General features: G+C 48.2%; 1 protein-coding gene across 1 annotated transcript in view; it reads left to right on the top strand.

Moving 5' to 3' along the window:
• Positions 1-3,659: 3,659 nt before the first annotated feature.
• CORO2A (coronin 2A) overlaps positions 3,660-14,633 on the top strand; it is a 62,759-nt gene continuing 51,785 nt past the window's right edge. Inside the window, exon 1 of the mRNA XM_088155981.1 lies at positions 3,660-3,712. The gene's annotated coding sequence lies outside the window, so the exon portion shown is untranslated. The remainder of the gene's footprint in view (positions 3,713-14,633) is intronic.

Below are 14,633 nucleotides of genomic sequence, written 5' to 3'. Positions count from 1 at the left end.
GCTTACTTGATGTATGTGTATTACTTTATTTTACATAGTTGCACCCCTTACTGGAAGTCCTTATATGGTTCTTTGGGGTTTGTCTTCAATGTCCAACGTCATTTTTAGGTGGCTGTTCCTCAACCCCCATTTTGAGTAAGTGCAATATCGTTGCTTTGCATAACTTCTGCTTTGTCAGCATTGCACAGCTAAGCTGCCATCCTGTTGTGTTTTTCGTGACTTTTTTTGTCTACTTCTCCAAGACTACATTGTTCCCTTTATTTGATAAGAGTAAAATTTTGTTCTGTTCTACTGTCCTTATCATTTGAGAAAAAATAGTACTCAGCCCAACATGACAATTCCGTGCTGAAAATAATGCCTATATTTTTTTTTCTTTTACAAAGTCATTTTGTTACTAGAAAAGCATTGTCTATGGGCAGCATTTTGCAGGGAGGAAAAGTTCCAAAACAAAATTAAAACCAATTGATATTTTTGCTGCATCTTCCAATAACATTTTTCAGCATCATAAAAGCTCTTGCACATTAATGGGAAATGCCAATGCCACAAACTCTGAAATGGCTTCTAGTTTTGACACTAGCATTTCAACGTTGCTTTAAATCAGTCCCAAAGCTTGTGGGTGTTGTGCCCTCCATGCCACCCACCCCCAAACATGTGTCACAGTTAGTGATAGTGAACTGCATGGGGCTGGAAATAATTACAGCAGGAAAAATGGGAACCAGTGAAGTTTTTGCTAAAGATGAAGCTAATTGGTCATAACTAATTAGCAGCTTCCTCTACGTGTCTCCATCCAGAGCTACCAGAGACATGGCCCTTTGTCCCCTGCAAGCAGGGATAAAGAAAAGTTCAGTGCTTGCTGCAGCATCACCCCTTCAGTGCAGATGTACTGGGTTGCGTGCTGGTATGACTTAGCCTTGAATTAAATATACCTGAGGATATAATGTCTGCAAACCAGTCATGCCTCTCCTAGGGCTGCAAGGCATATCACCGTGCAGAAAGCTGGTCTCCTTCTGTCTTCTGTCATCCACTTCTGCAAATGCTCCATGCCAGTCAGGACCCTGCTCCCAGGGCGCCTGGGAGCTGGGTGAAGTGCTTCATCATTGCTGCACAGATACCATGAATGTGGCCATGCTGATGTAGCTCCTGCAATGCAGACCAGCCACAAGAGATGCCAACTCTGCTCTTCCAGTGGTTTGCCGTAGGGGTTAAGATGCTGCACATGGTTTCTGGCTAACAGTGGTGTTTTGTTGCACTGCTGTCAAGCTCCCCTTTGTAACCAACTCTTCTGGAGTGGTAGCTTTCCACTTCTCATTATTTTGCATGAGACAGAAAGAGATAGGTGGGACACCAGCCTGCTTCTTGGCCTAGTTTCTGGCACCTAATGGTGTAGGATGGCAGAGAGTTACAGAACAGTCTGCTCCAACTTCTGCTGCTGGATCTCAACAGAAAGCACTAACATGTTGGTTAACATGTTAAGCACTAACATGCTGGAGGCCCTTTACACAGCAGAAGTGTTGTGTGAGAGTGCTCTGTCCCACAACCCACTTCTGTGGACACAGGCTGTGAGCAGTTTCCTCAGCCAGGCTCTTGCTGCTGGATGACCAGCTGGGATATCTCAGGGAGGATGGCAGAGAGTAGCATTCACCCCAATCACTAAGGACACCCCAGTCCCAGCCACCCAGTGAAAGACTGCGAAGGGGACTGGGGAGCAAAACCATTCAATTTGTCAGCACCAAAAACAGGTCTCAGGAATGGCACTTGCACATGAGTAGCCCAGCCAGATGCCTATAGTGGACAGAGATGTGGATAGAAGAAATCTTTCCCCCCAGTAACCCTAAACAAAGACATCTTTGTCTCCCTGTGAGTCCTGCATGCAATCTTCTACAGCTTAATCAGGGCTGGAGCACAACATGTGTTAAAGGATCAATACATGACCCCTATCTTGTACTTCGCCATAGGGAACATGTGAGTACACACTGCAAGGATCCTGAGGGGTCCCAGAAGTAATCTCAATTCCTGTAGGCAGGGCACGACCAGGACAGCTGCTGCACTAGCATCCACAATTCGTGTCCACAGGAACTCCTTCCTGTGCTCCGTCCATGGACATTGCTTCTCAACAATTGTTTGATGATGTATCTGCTGAAGTGCCTCAATCTCCTGGGATGTTCTGGGCTGGCACGTGGCAGCAAAAGATGAAGATCACTCTTAGGGGCTGCTGGTTGGTTCTGAAATTCTGCTCAACACCCTTGAAGAATTCAGTGGATTTGGTCTTTTCAGAGGCATAATTTTTCTTCTCCAAATGGACTTCAGGTGTCCTGACAGGTGTGCTAATGACGTCACAAGTGCAGTCTCCTCTTTTACTAGAGTTGGGGTCTGTAGTGAGGAAATGGTCACTGGGGTGGTGGTTGTGATCTCCCCTTGATGGAATTACTTTTCAGCTAAGGACACAATTCCTGCTTCTCTCTCTTGGCACTGTCTGCAGTTCTTACTTTTCCAGTGATTTCGATCCCTGCTATGTTGTTGTTGCTTTGTTTGAGAATGTTTGAGACATTTTTTGGAAGGGTTCACGAGCCATCTACCCCTTCTGTCTTTGCGTACATCTGCTAAGGTTGATACACTGCTTCTTGATAAATCGTACTTTTCCTTGAAGAGTTAATAATTGGTAACAGCATCCAAGCTATTTTTTGGGCATGTTTGCTTTTCTGTTTGGTCCCTTACACTGATCTGCAGCATCTCACTTGTGAAGGATACTGAGCCTCAGAGTCTCGTCACAGCTGCTAGCTCAGCCCAGAGCTGCCTCTGCTACCCAGTGAGTGACAGGGCTATGGTATGTGGATGAGCTAGCTGTCTCAGACTGTGAATAATCAAACAGGACCAGAGCAGGGTTAGCTGAGGGGGTGACCTGGCTAAAGAAACCTCCTCTGCTATTTGATCTTGAGAACTGCTGTCTACTTACCAAGTTCCTCATTCAGGGCACCGAGGAGGTTTGTAGTGCTGCCAAGGTACCAGCTGACCCCAAAGTCTGCGCGGGAGCTCTGTGAGAAGCTTTCTAAAGCCATATGCCATCAATAAAGGGCCTGCAGCTTTGGGCTCGTGTCTCACCATCTGCCAGAGGCTGCCAGCTAGGGCTGGCACATTAAAACGTGTTGCAGGGATGCGTGCAGTGTTCAGGATGAGCGGTACCTGGTGGCCACACTGAGGATATGGCACAGTGCGCCTGTCTCCTCAGAAGCTCTCTGACCTAATGCAAGCCCTGTGGTACTCTCTCTACAAGAGACGGCAAAGTCCTGATGCTGTCAGGTCGATCTCGTAGAAGAATCACGCACCCACCTTTCACCATGGGCACAGAGTCGGGGACCCACCCGCAGCGGCGATGGTGACGATGAATGGCGCAGGCCGGCCCGGGAGGGCTGGCTCCCGAGCTCAGGGTAGCGGAGAGGCACTCGAGCACCTTGCTGTGGCTGCGGAGGGGCTCTCCCCGCCCCGGCACCGGGACAAACCCTCGCTGGCCACGGGAGGTTGCGGCCGGGGCGGGTCAGGGCTGCGGACCTGATGGCCCCGGGCAGGCTCTTGGCAGCCCCCGGTGCCCGCTGGCACCTCCCGGCTGCGGGGCGCGGCGCGGAGGCGGGCCGGGGCGGGGACCGCGGGCGGGCCGGGCCGGGCTGGCTCGGCGCGGCTCCGTGCGCACGTCCAGACCCCCGTGGCCAGCGGCAAGGTACGAGAGCGCGGGTGGCGGTGCGGGGCGTGGGGCCGGGACACGCGGGCAGGGCCGGCTCCGGCAGGGCCGGCTCGGGCACCTGCCGCAGCCCGGGGCCTGCGGAGCCCCGCGGTGCCGGGGAGCGAGGGGGACGCCCGCTCTGCCCGCCTTGCGCCGGGGGTGCCGCAGCTCCCTCCGGCCCCACCCCGCTTTGTGCGGAGCTGGGGCCGTCTCCCGCAGCTGCGGGGGCACCGACGGCCGGGGGATGCCTTGGCCGCCCGGTGCCGCGGGCCTCGGGCATCCCCCGGTGCGTGCGGCGGGAGCGGGGCGTTCCCGCTGGGCGCAGCCCGTGCTGGTCGCGCCCTTGGCGGGCAAGATTCTCTGGCTCGCCAGTAGCGCCAGGGTTGTTCCTGCAGGGAGCTGCCGGCGGGATTTTCTGCGCGGGGTGTGGCGGAGCGGCAGCCGGTCCGCAGCGGGTGCCCTCCGATCCGAGGGTCTGCAGGCGGCGGTGCGCGGAGCAACAGGGCTTCTTGCCCACCCGAGCCATCCTGCTACCCGGTCGACAGGGAGGGCTGCGCCTCCGCCCAGCCCTGCCGGCTGGTGCCGTCGGTGGCACGGTTTGGTATCTGTATAACTTCGCTTTTTAGTTATAGAGAAGCCTCACCTATGCTGTGTGTGATGGGTTAAATTTGGCCGTTTTTTGGCTGGAGTCGTGGGGATTTCGGGTGCTTGATGTCACGTTAGGTCCCATCTTCCACAGAGCACGATGACGGCCACATAAATGACTCTGGCACCGGGATCTCCCGGTGCCACTTCCCTCTGACGGGGGAATTGGGTCTTATTTTTAGGCAGCACAGCTTTGAAGGCTGCTTCTTCCGTGTGTCTGGCTTTGATGCCTCTGCTCTTTCAAGGGCCAAGACAGGCTGTTGCGATGTGTAAAAGACAGCACTTTGCAGACTGATGGCCCGGTGAGGCCAGCGATGTGCAGTGTCTGAACACATTGTTCACTTTGCAGGGAGTGGTGCCCTCCTTGTCTTGCTCTGGAGCATCCTGTCTGTTCGTGATTCCCACGCCACCCTGTCCCAGCTCTTTTCACTTATATTTTCTAAGAAGACACCGTGCTGCAGTCCTTGTAAAGGGTATTTGCCTGGACAGACTTAGCCTCTTTTGGCCCCTTGGTTGCTCAAGGGAAGCGATTTCTGCAGAGGATTCAGGGAACATTTGGAAGAAGGCTGACTGATGATTGCCTTTAAGCTTCTCCAGTGCAGGCTCCCCAGTGGGTTAACAAAGGAGCAGCCTGTGTAGCCCTGCTGTTCCCTTTGTTCTTCCTCTGGCTATGCCCTCTTTGGAGAGCTCTGATCTCTCCTGGTTTGATCAGAGATCGGGAGTGACTTATGGAGACACCAGGGAGTTCATGTTTTTGTGTGTCTCTCGAACAGGTTTGTGGTGCCTCTGCAAGGGCAGCTGTCTCTTGCCTGTGGGCTGTCTGGACTGCCAGATGCCTAAATGTGGTGTGAGCTGTGTTTTGGGGATTAATGGTTGAGTACAGAGCAGGTCCGTGTGCTGTAAGCTTCAGGTTCTCAGGTGCTCACTGTTGCAGAGGCTTAGGGAGAGAACTGAAGGCTTTGGCATATCCCAAAAAAAAAGGTGATGCTTTGAGTGAGAGACGGTTGCCTTGGGACAAGCTAAGCTGTATTTTATGCGTGACCTTGCAGACTCCTCATAAATTGTAGTCAGTTTACTTCCTCTGACATTTTGTATTCCTTGATTCACAGCGGTTACATAGCATGAAGTCTTCATGCCACCTTGTTAGGTCCTGATTTCCCCGGCAGGGATTTTGACCGGAGAACTGTTGGGGAGCAGGCTCTGATAGGGTATGATGGAGACTCTGTGAGGAAAGAGTGTGGAGGGAAACTGTCCTGGATCATTTCCCCACAATCCACTCTTGGCTACTTCAAGGGGACTGAGTAGGTCCTTAACGGCAACACCCTGTATTCCACTCTCATAGGAAAGTTTGTTTGAAGTGTTTGCTTCAACAAAAGAGCCCCACAAAACCCCAGCACCTTGTCTGAATATTCCCGAGTTCAAGTTTTAAACACCAGCAGTCTTACAGTTGGCCAGTGGGCTTTCTGGGTGGCTGCTGGACCTTGCTACTAAACTGCTTCTCATAGCCAAGGGCATCCCTGGTCAGGCTGGACAGCAGCTGTGCTTTGAAACAGCCGTGTCTGGCCAGCTCTGGATTCACAGCAGGAGCACAGACGGTCTGGTCTCTTGCTCCTGTGGCAAGAATGCACCAGAGCCATGGTGTGGTGAGGTGTTCCACATGAAGTCATTACACGGCTTCCCGTAGGTGCACGTTAAGCTGCTCTGGCTGTGGAGCTGACTGAGGCAAGTAGCCTGCAGCACACTGCAATTATGCTGACGCGCCTCCTGCTTCTCCTCAGGAGAAACAGGAAAGACCTTTACATCATCCAGGAGGCTGTACTGGCTGAGAGATTTTGATACTCACAGGGTTATACTGGCTTGTAAGTAGAAGCAAGACTGGCCTAGTATTTCCAGGGATTTCCCCTCTGTGGTATTACAGGCTTGCCAGCAATTCCCCGTTTTGAAAATACACCCCGCAGGGCTCTATTAGTGTAATGCTGATGCTTACTATTTCTAAAGCACTTTGAAATTCACAAATAGGACTTTCTGACCCTCAGCCAAGCAAAACCCTTTCTAAAGCTTGGAGACATGCTGCTGCCAAGGGTAGGACCAATGATAGTGTGCAGCTCCAAGCCGTGTTCTCTCTTCCCTTGTTGACCCATTCCCTGCTCTGCGTCACACACTTTCAAATTTTCCAGAGCAGTGCCCAAAGTTTGGCGCCTCTCTCCCTCTTCTGAGCATCCTTCAGGGCTCCAGTTTGTTGGAGAGTTTCCTTCCAGTCTGCTGAATCGCTTGCTCTTTATCTCTGTGCAAAGAAACATGGACCTACCTGCAGAGAGGAGGTTGCAACTGATGACTCTCTTGTTCTGTGGGACAAAGTCACCTAGGAAAACGATAAGGAAGACAAAGCAAAAGAAAAACCCAGCAGTTGCTTTTTTTTTATTGCTGAGATTAAGACAAAGTTCATGAAAGCTGATAAGATAGCTTCCAGGAAAGAAGCAGAGGCCAAACTCCATCTTGTTATTCCTCCTGCATTTCTGGGAACTGTGCTTAAACAGGAGAGGAGGCAATGCTGGGGGAGCGCTCCTCCCAGAAAAAGGTGACTGGGCAAGGCTCTCCATGTCAGGGTTGCATTAATAAAGGAAATATGAGCCTTGTGGCTTGAGCTTGTACATAAAGTTGAGCAGGGACAGTCAGAAAAAAAGGTGCAGGGAGGGACCAAGGCAAATACTGGGCTTACTCCCAAGAGCCGAAATTAATCATTCTTTGCTCTACAAATACTGTGATTTAAACTTGCCTTGCAGAGCGTATGTGAAAAGGGCTGAAATCCACCTGAGAGAGTCTGAAATCTCTGGATCCCATCCCATATTTTCTGGGAATCAATGGTAGGGTGCATGAGAAGTGCTTGGTGGACAAGTGCCTTTTCCTTGGACGTGGCTCTCTCTATGGGCCGGGATATGGACTGGCACAGCAGAGGTCTGGGAGCAGCGGATCTCTCCCCATACTGTCTGTCCTACTCCAGCCTCACCTGGGTCTTGTTTAGCCAGGCAGTGTTAGCACATAGGACGTTTGCCAGTCTGCCAGAAGGACCCCTGAAGGGCTGCCCCTGAATACCCTCAGTGTCATTGTCACACATTGATCCATGCTGAATCCTGTAGCACCACAGCTACCCTGTCGGGTACCTGTGCAGTTTTGCCTTCTGGGCTGCAGCAAATTTGACTCTGCCAGTGCTGTTCAGCTCTCAGCCACCTTTCACAGGGTTACATTGAGGCTCTTTCAAATCAGTTATTTAAACCAGTGTTTCACTGTGTTTTCTCTAAGCAAGGATATATAGATCTTGAAAAATATAAACCATATTGCCTTAGAAAAGCATAGTTACCATTTTGCATGAATTGCTGGCACAGTTGCACTGCTTGTTTCTAGGAAGCCTACCATTGACGTTTTTAGGAACACTGCCTGTAACGTAAATGATACCAGGAAGGACCAATCTTCCTTGTCATCCTTGGTTTCTTCTATTCTATTCTATCTGCTTCGTGAAAGGAGCCTGCCCTGGCAACAAAATTGCAGGGTAATAGGCACAGAGAATCCAGACAGCTCTTTAATTGCGAGAGACAAGTAGAAGAAGTCAAAGATTGTCTTGCTAACATCTACTTAAATGTAATTAGTTCACATTATTTTTCTCTGCCATTTTCTCTAATTTAATTTGAATACCAAAACACACACATAGAGGAACAAAAACAAAATCAGAATAGCATTGCTCCAAGTTCCTGCTCTTGTAATGTTCAGCTTCTTCTACATACAAAGGCTCTTTTCCTTGCAGTCAGGGAGGATCAGAGTCTGTCTTCTGACCCCTCCTGACTGTGGTCATGGCTATTTTGCTTTGAATTTGCAAAAGGTCTTTATGTCAGTAACTGATGCTTGAGTCTTAATTGAAAAGATTGATTTTGCTAATGATAGCATGGCATCTGACATACTCCATAGAAATCAATTGCAATTCAGTGTCTCATGGCTTTAAAAATCATGACATTTATTTAAAGAGTTAATAGGGATTGAAGGATTTGACTTTACAGCTCCTTGCATCTATTTGAGGCTCGTGCCCTTGCCATACACTAATTTCCTGTGCAGTAGTTCTGAGTGTGATGCATCCTGCCAGGCAACACAAGTTTTGGAACAGAAAAACCCAACCAGTCTATGAGATTTTACAGTTAAAAGCTCAAGTGGGAAGTTGATGCTTTTGTCTTTCGTGGTCGCCAGGTTGTATTTTGGTGAACTCCTGGTTTCTGTGGAATTGAAAAAATCAAAAATCGCTTCTATCTTTATAGATAATGGATTGTTCAGTTGGGCTGACAAACCACAATGAGAGCTGGTAGCTGGAAGCAGAAGTTATTACTTGGCAAAATAATAAGGCAGGTGTGTTTTTAGCAGCAAAGAGGAGGAATCGTGGGAAGAGCTTCCCAGGATGATGCATTGCTAGAAACTTGAACAGGATGATCATCTAAATAATGTCACTCAGTGCAGACTGTAGTGTTCTCTGGAAGTAGGTGACACCTCTCAGTCTGCTATTAGCCAAACAGCAGCTACCTGGCCTCCTGCAGAAATTTCTTTTCTCCAGCTTGTCACCCTTAGAGCGTCTCATTTCAAAGAGGAGACCATACATGTCCCTCTCCAAGCTCTCAGCATGCTCTGCTGGACTTTGCCCTTAGGGTCCCATGGTGGTATTCTTGTTCCCTAACACAACAGTTAACTTTCTCTCCTGAGTTAAGTTTTATGGGCACTGGAGGGATAACAGTTTGAAGGCAGAAGTTCTCTGAGCCAGTTTGAACTTTGACTGTAATTGGAGAAGGACTTCATTGACTGTGTTGACTTGAGATCTGGAGAGGGAGGGGTAGGTGACTCATCCTCATGGAGGCAGAGTGCTGTGTAGGACCAGTACCTGCTTTTGTGGTTGGAGTGTAATGACTGCCTGAGTTCACAATTATCCAAACAGGGGCTTAGCAGGATACTTTTCTTGCCTTTAGTGCCTCCACCTTTGGAGAGTTTCAGAATTCACTTGAACAAGGCCATGAAAAGCCTGGCTTGACTTAAAGGCTGACCGTATTTTGACTGGAAGTTTGTGCTGTGGACCATCACAGGTCCCTCCCAGCTTAAATTTGCCTGTGATTTGGTTGTGATATTAGAACTAAAAACCTAGTAATGATATTAGGAGTGGAAGTTTCCATGAGTTAAAGCAAAGAAACCCACAGCTAAAATCCACCTAGAAAGTCTGTCTTGGTCCTTGTGTTCCATGTTTCTTTCCCAATGTTCATGATGCATGTTGAACTCGGATGAGTGGTTAAGAATTCCTAACTTTCTCTGCAGCACACATATCTGCTTTATAGGTTGGTCCACTGAATTAAGAAAAAGTATCAAAGGATATTCTTGACTATATTTTGGTCATCCTTGAGGTTTCAAAAAAAACCCAATTTCACTAAAGGTCATCTTGCTCTTAGCTTGGGAAATCTCTCTTTGAGACGTTTGATTTGATGTCCAATTGTCTGTGGGCTGTTACTAGAACAGGGCTTTTTAAGCCTGATTGAGAAAATGCATTTAATGTGTAAAGAGGGAACTGAAGTTAAAATTTCTCTACCTTCTCTTTCTTTCAATTTTGAGAAACCAGTCATTATTTTGTGTATGGTTTTGTATATTTCACAAGAGTTTTACAATATCTTACCTATACTTCCTTCCCTGACATGACTTGCAACATGAACTTCTCTGTAACTTCATGACAGCTTATCTTACATATATAAAATCAAATAGCAGCATTTGTACTCTACTTTATGCCTGTCTTGCAGTTAAGCTCAGTTGTGTGAGTTTGGAAGATTAAAGACACAGACACCATATATGGCATTAGAAGTGTTTCACACACCTTTTGTTATTGTGGGTTTCTGCTTCCACTGGTGCCACTGGCCACTGCCAGTACAGGCAGATGACCACACAGTGATTTTAGTCTATTAGTCTGGAAATCTGCAATTGTTTTCAACTCCTGCAGAAAAGCAAGACTTCCCCAGGAAATTCAGGTTTTTATTTTGAGCTGTTTCTAAACTAACCCTTTCTTTACTTTCATATCTACCTGTGTCATTATTTGCTGTCCTTCCTACACCTGGAGTCCCCTGGCATGACAGTGTCATGCAGGGCAGTGGTGCACTCACCTGCAGTCCTGGAGCCTGCTCAGGGAGCCCTCTGTGGGACTCTTCCCACTTGCTGTCATCCTTGGCTGAGCTAGGAGCACAGTGCTGACTCTCCACTGACTCTGACCAGTCTTCAGAAGTTTCCTGGAGCCTGAGGGCTCTCTGGTACTGGAAAGCCCTAGATACAAATGTAATTTCATGAACGCATATAAGATATCCACAGAAAACTGCATATTCAGATAGCTGCAGTGAAGCCTAGTGTGTCCTACTCAGTGCTTTACTTCTCACTCTTTTTCACACAGACAGTCTTTGTTTTTGCCGCCTAAGGCATGGAAGTAACATCCCAAGCTGCCCAGCCTGCATTATTCTGCTGTAATTCACAGCCAGATTTTAAGGGCTGTGCTACCTTTTTATTTTTTCCTCCTTCTTACTGCACTGATTTAAAAAAACCCCAAACTGTCTACATACTTCTGTATGCAACTGGGTCTTCAATGCCTCATGCAAAACTAGCTTTCTGCAGCTCATTGAGGACCTGGTAGTGCAGAAGGGAATGCAGAGGACAACTGTTTAGATTGGAAAAGGTATGTCTGAAAAAGGATGTGACATATGCCTTTTCACATATGCTAACATGATGGGATGGAGAACTCAGATAGGGAGTGATTGTTCCTCTGTTTATCATTGCCCAGGAACTACAGGGTACAGATAAACAGTAGAACACATTGACACAGGATGTTGGGGATGTGGTTCAAGAAAAGCCATTAGATGAATCTGCAGGCGGAAAATCCATTAGGGCTGGCTAAACAGACAGATAAGCCTTTGGCTCAAAAAGTCAGTGAGGCACAGATGCCCAGAGCTGACTCAGAGGCGTAGAAATGATCAGTTTGTCTGCGTGGATATCAGCTGTGCTGGAGAAACAGGCTGGCATAGAAAGCAGCAGTGGTAGAAGGAGAGAGAGCCTGTAGCAGGGAGGTCTGCTGGGATGTGGAGGTACTTCCAGGGGTGCTCCCTGGCTGGAAGGGTTGAAGAGAAGGCTGGTGCAGTGGGACAAAGCTGGAAGATGATCAAAACTCATACTGATGGAGATACATGAAGAGGCTGGCAGAAGTGAAGTGTACAGTAATTCAGCTACTACTGTGTGGGAGGAGAGGCTGATCTTCATTGCTGGGAGGTGTGAGGATGGAGAGGTGTGAAGAATGAGACTGGTCACAGAGGAGAGCAGTGGTGCTGAATCAAATGATCAGAGGTTGAGGAACACCTAGAAGTACCTTGGAGGAGAGGAGGTAAAAAAAATAGTCTATATGAAAACAGGTAAGGCTGAAGATCAAACAGAGAGGGATGTCTATGTTCAGTGACTCACATCTCTTCTAGCTGTAATATCTATAGTTCAAGAAAAGTAGATCTGTAAAGTGAAAGAGGTGATACCAGGACTTTTTATATCCACAGGCATTTTGGATGTTTTAATTTGGCTCAGCTGGCTCCGTTAGCAGATGGAGCATACTGCGTCCTGATCCTGGAATGATTTTAATTTCAGCTGGAGGGAATCCTGTCTGCATGTTCCAAGACGGCTTTGCAATGCAAACTGAAGAGCAGTGAATGGTGGCAATAAATTGGCTTCAAACTCATGCTCCAAGTCTGAAACAAACAATACTTTTGTACTTGCACTGATAGAATAATTTCAGAGTGATGGCAGAAATACAGAAACTGTATTTGCCAAGCCCAGCAGGTGAATGAATTGGCACAGAATCTCATTTCCCTGGCAGGGAAAGCATGGGTAGTCTTCCCACTTAGTCAGCATCACTCAAAGCCAGACTAAAAACCAAAAAGCAAAGCTCAACCTGCTACTGCTGCTCTAAATTACAAATTTTAAAATTCATGATGTATAGGGTACCATACTCACAATGGGGTGACATCAAACTGGAGGAAACTTATCCCTAGTAGGGTTCCACAGGGCTCCATCCTTGGCCCTGTGCTCTTCGTTAATAACTTGGGTGCAGGACTGAAAGAGATACTAAGCAAGTTTACATACTTAATGACACTAAATTGGCAGGAACCGTTGACTTCCTTGAGGATAGAGAGCCCCTGTGGAGAAACTTTGATAAACTAAGAAGGCTGAGCAACCACCACCAAGTATGAGGTTTAACAAGGGGAAGTGCTGGATTCTGCACCTGGGATGGGGCAACCCTGGATGTGTGTATAGACTGGGGAACAAGAGACTGAAGAACTCCATGGAAAATGACCTGGGGGTCCTGGTGAATGGCAAGTTGAACATGAGCCAGCAGTGCCATGGCAGCCCGGAGGGTCACCTGTGTCCCAGGCTGCTGCCAGGCAAGGGAAGGGATTGTCCTGCTCTGCTCTGCACTGGGGCCTCACCTTGTGTGCTGGGGACAGGTCTAGGTGACAAGATGGAAAAAAGATATTAAACTATTGGAGAGTGTCCTATGGAGGCCAATGAAGATGGTGAAGGGTCTTGAGGAGAAGCTGAGGTCACTTGATCTGTTTAGCCTGGAGGATACTGAGGGGAGAATTCATTGCAGTCGCAACTTCTTGTGAGGGGAACAGGAGGGGCAGACACTGACATCTAGACTCTTGTGATCAGTGACAGGACTTGAGGAAAAGTTCTGAAACTGATTTAGGGAAGGTTTAGATTGGATATCAGGAGAAGGTTCTTCACCCAGCGAGTGGCTGGGCACTGGAACAGGCTCCCCAGGGAAGTGGTCACAGCACCAAGTCTAACAGAGTTCAATAAGTGTTTGGACAATACTCTCACATGGAGTGACTCTTGGGGATACCTTGTGCAGGGACAGGAGCTGTATTTCAATGATCTGGATGGGTCCCTTCCAACTCAGCATATTCTATGATTCTATGATGTGGTGGAAGAAAGCATTGGCTGTTGTGCCTGTGACACCTGCCTTTGCCACACTCTCTTGCTGGCTTGTCATGCTTCAAATAAGTGGCACCTGCTGTTAAAGAGCTGAAAAGTGTGTTAGCAGTTTTCTGGAGAACAGAGAGATGTAATTAATCAGCTACTCAAAGAGAAAAACCTCAACTGGAATCATAATTCCATAGGCACTGCATGGATGTGGGAGTTTCCCACACTTCTCTTTTGTGTGGGCCTCTCATTATTTTTTGCATGCAGATGATGCTGTAAGGCAGGTGGAAGAACTCTACAGCCGTGGGTTTCACAGAATACCTCTGCTGCCTTTCAAGGAACAAAGTCCTGCTGTCGTTGTCCTCAGAAGGACAGAGACCATTTCCCTGTAATTCTGGCTCACAACTGGGAAACTCTCAGCTGGTTGGTTCTGCTCTGGTCTATAGTAGTAGGTACTATGTCCTTTGCTGCCAAAGGATGCAACTCTGGGAGGGCAGTTACAGAGCCAGACTCTCCTTGGCACTGACAATGTAATAAGGAGATCAAGAATGCAAGCTGCAGCTGGAGGGAAGTAGGTCAGACATCAGAGAAAACTGCATCCCCAGGAGGGCAGTGGAACCAGGCAGGTGGAGGCCATTGTCCTTAGGGATTTTGAAGGCTCCACATCTGTCCTGATTTAGAGCTAGGGTAGGTTGGTTGTGAGGCTTAACTGGAGACCACAGAGGCAGGGTCTCCTACACTGTGTCCTTGCATATGTGGTTGTGCTTTCCTTCCCAGACAGGGAGCTTGGTTAGTGCCCTCCCAGCTCTTTAGCAGTTTTCATTTCCCCAGGCAGTTTTGAAGATGAGGTACAGACTTGGTGTTGCTGGCCAGAATCTCATCACATTCAAGCCTGTGTACAGAGCTTCAGCCATGGGGGAATGCAATGACATGACATCACATTAGATATGAGGGCTGTGCATTAAGACATTCAAGTGAAGTGTGTAAGCTCTAAACCTTGACAGAACTCAGGAGAAACATCTGCACTTGGTGTATTTCCATTGCCTCACCATTCTGCAGGGCACTTCAGGTTTTCTCATGTATCTGTGTTCTGGTGGAAGCCAGAACTGCTCAGGTAGGCAGGAGAGGTTTGAGAAGAAATCTGGCTAGCCCAATGGATCCCACTTGGACTCCTGTGGGCAAGTAACCAGGATCTTGGGATTCCCTGAAGGTGAACATCATGAACCCTTGAACCAGTGATGCTGAAGGAAAGGCTTCA

This window comes from Sturnus vulgaris, chromosome Z (assembly GCF_052056855.1).
Source record: "Sturnus vulgaris isolate bStuVul1 chromosome Z, bStuVul1.hap1, whole genome shotgun sequence".
NCBI classification, from domain to species: domain Eukaryota; kingdom Metazoa; phylum Chordata; class Aves; order Passeriformes; family Sturnidae; genus Sturnus; species Sturnus vulgaris.
This window is presented reverse-complemented; position numbering and strand designations above follow the sequence as displayed.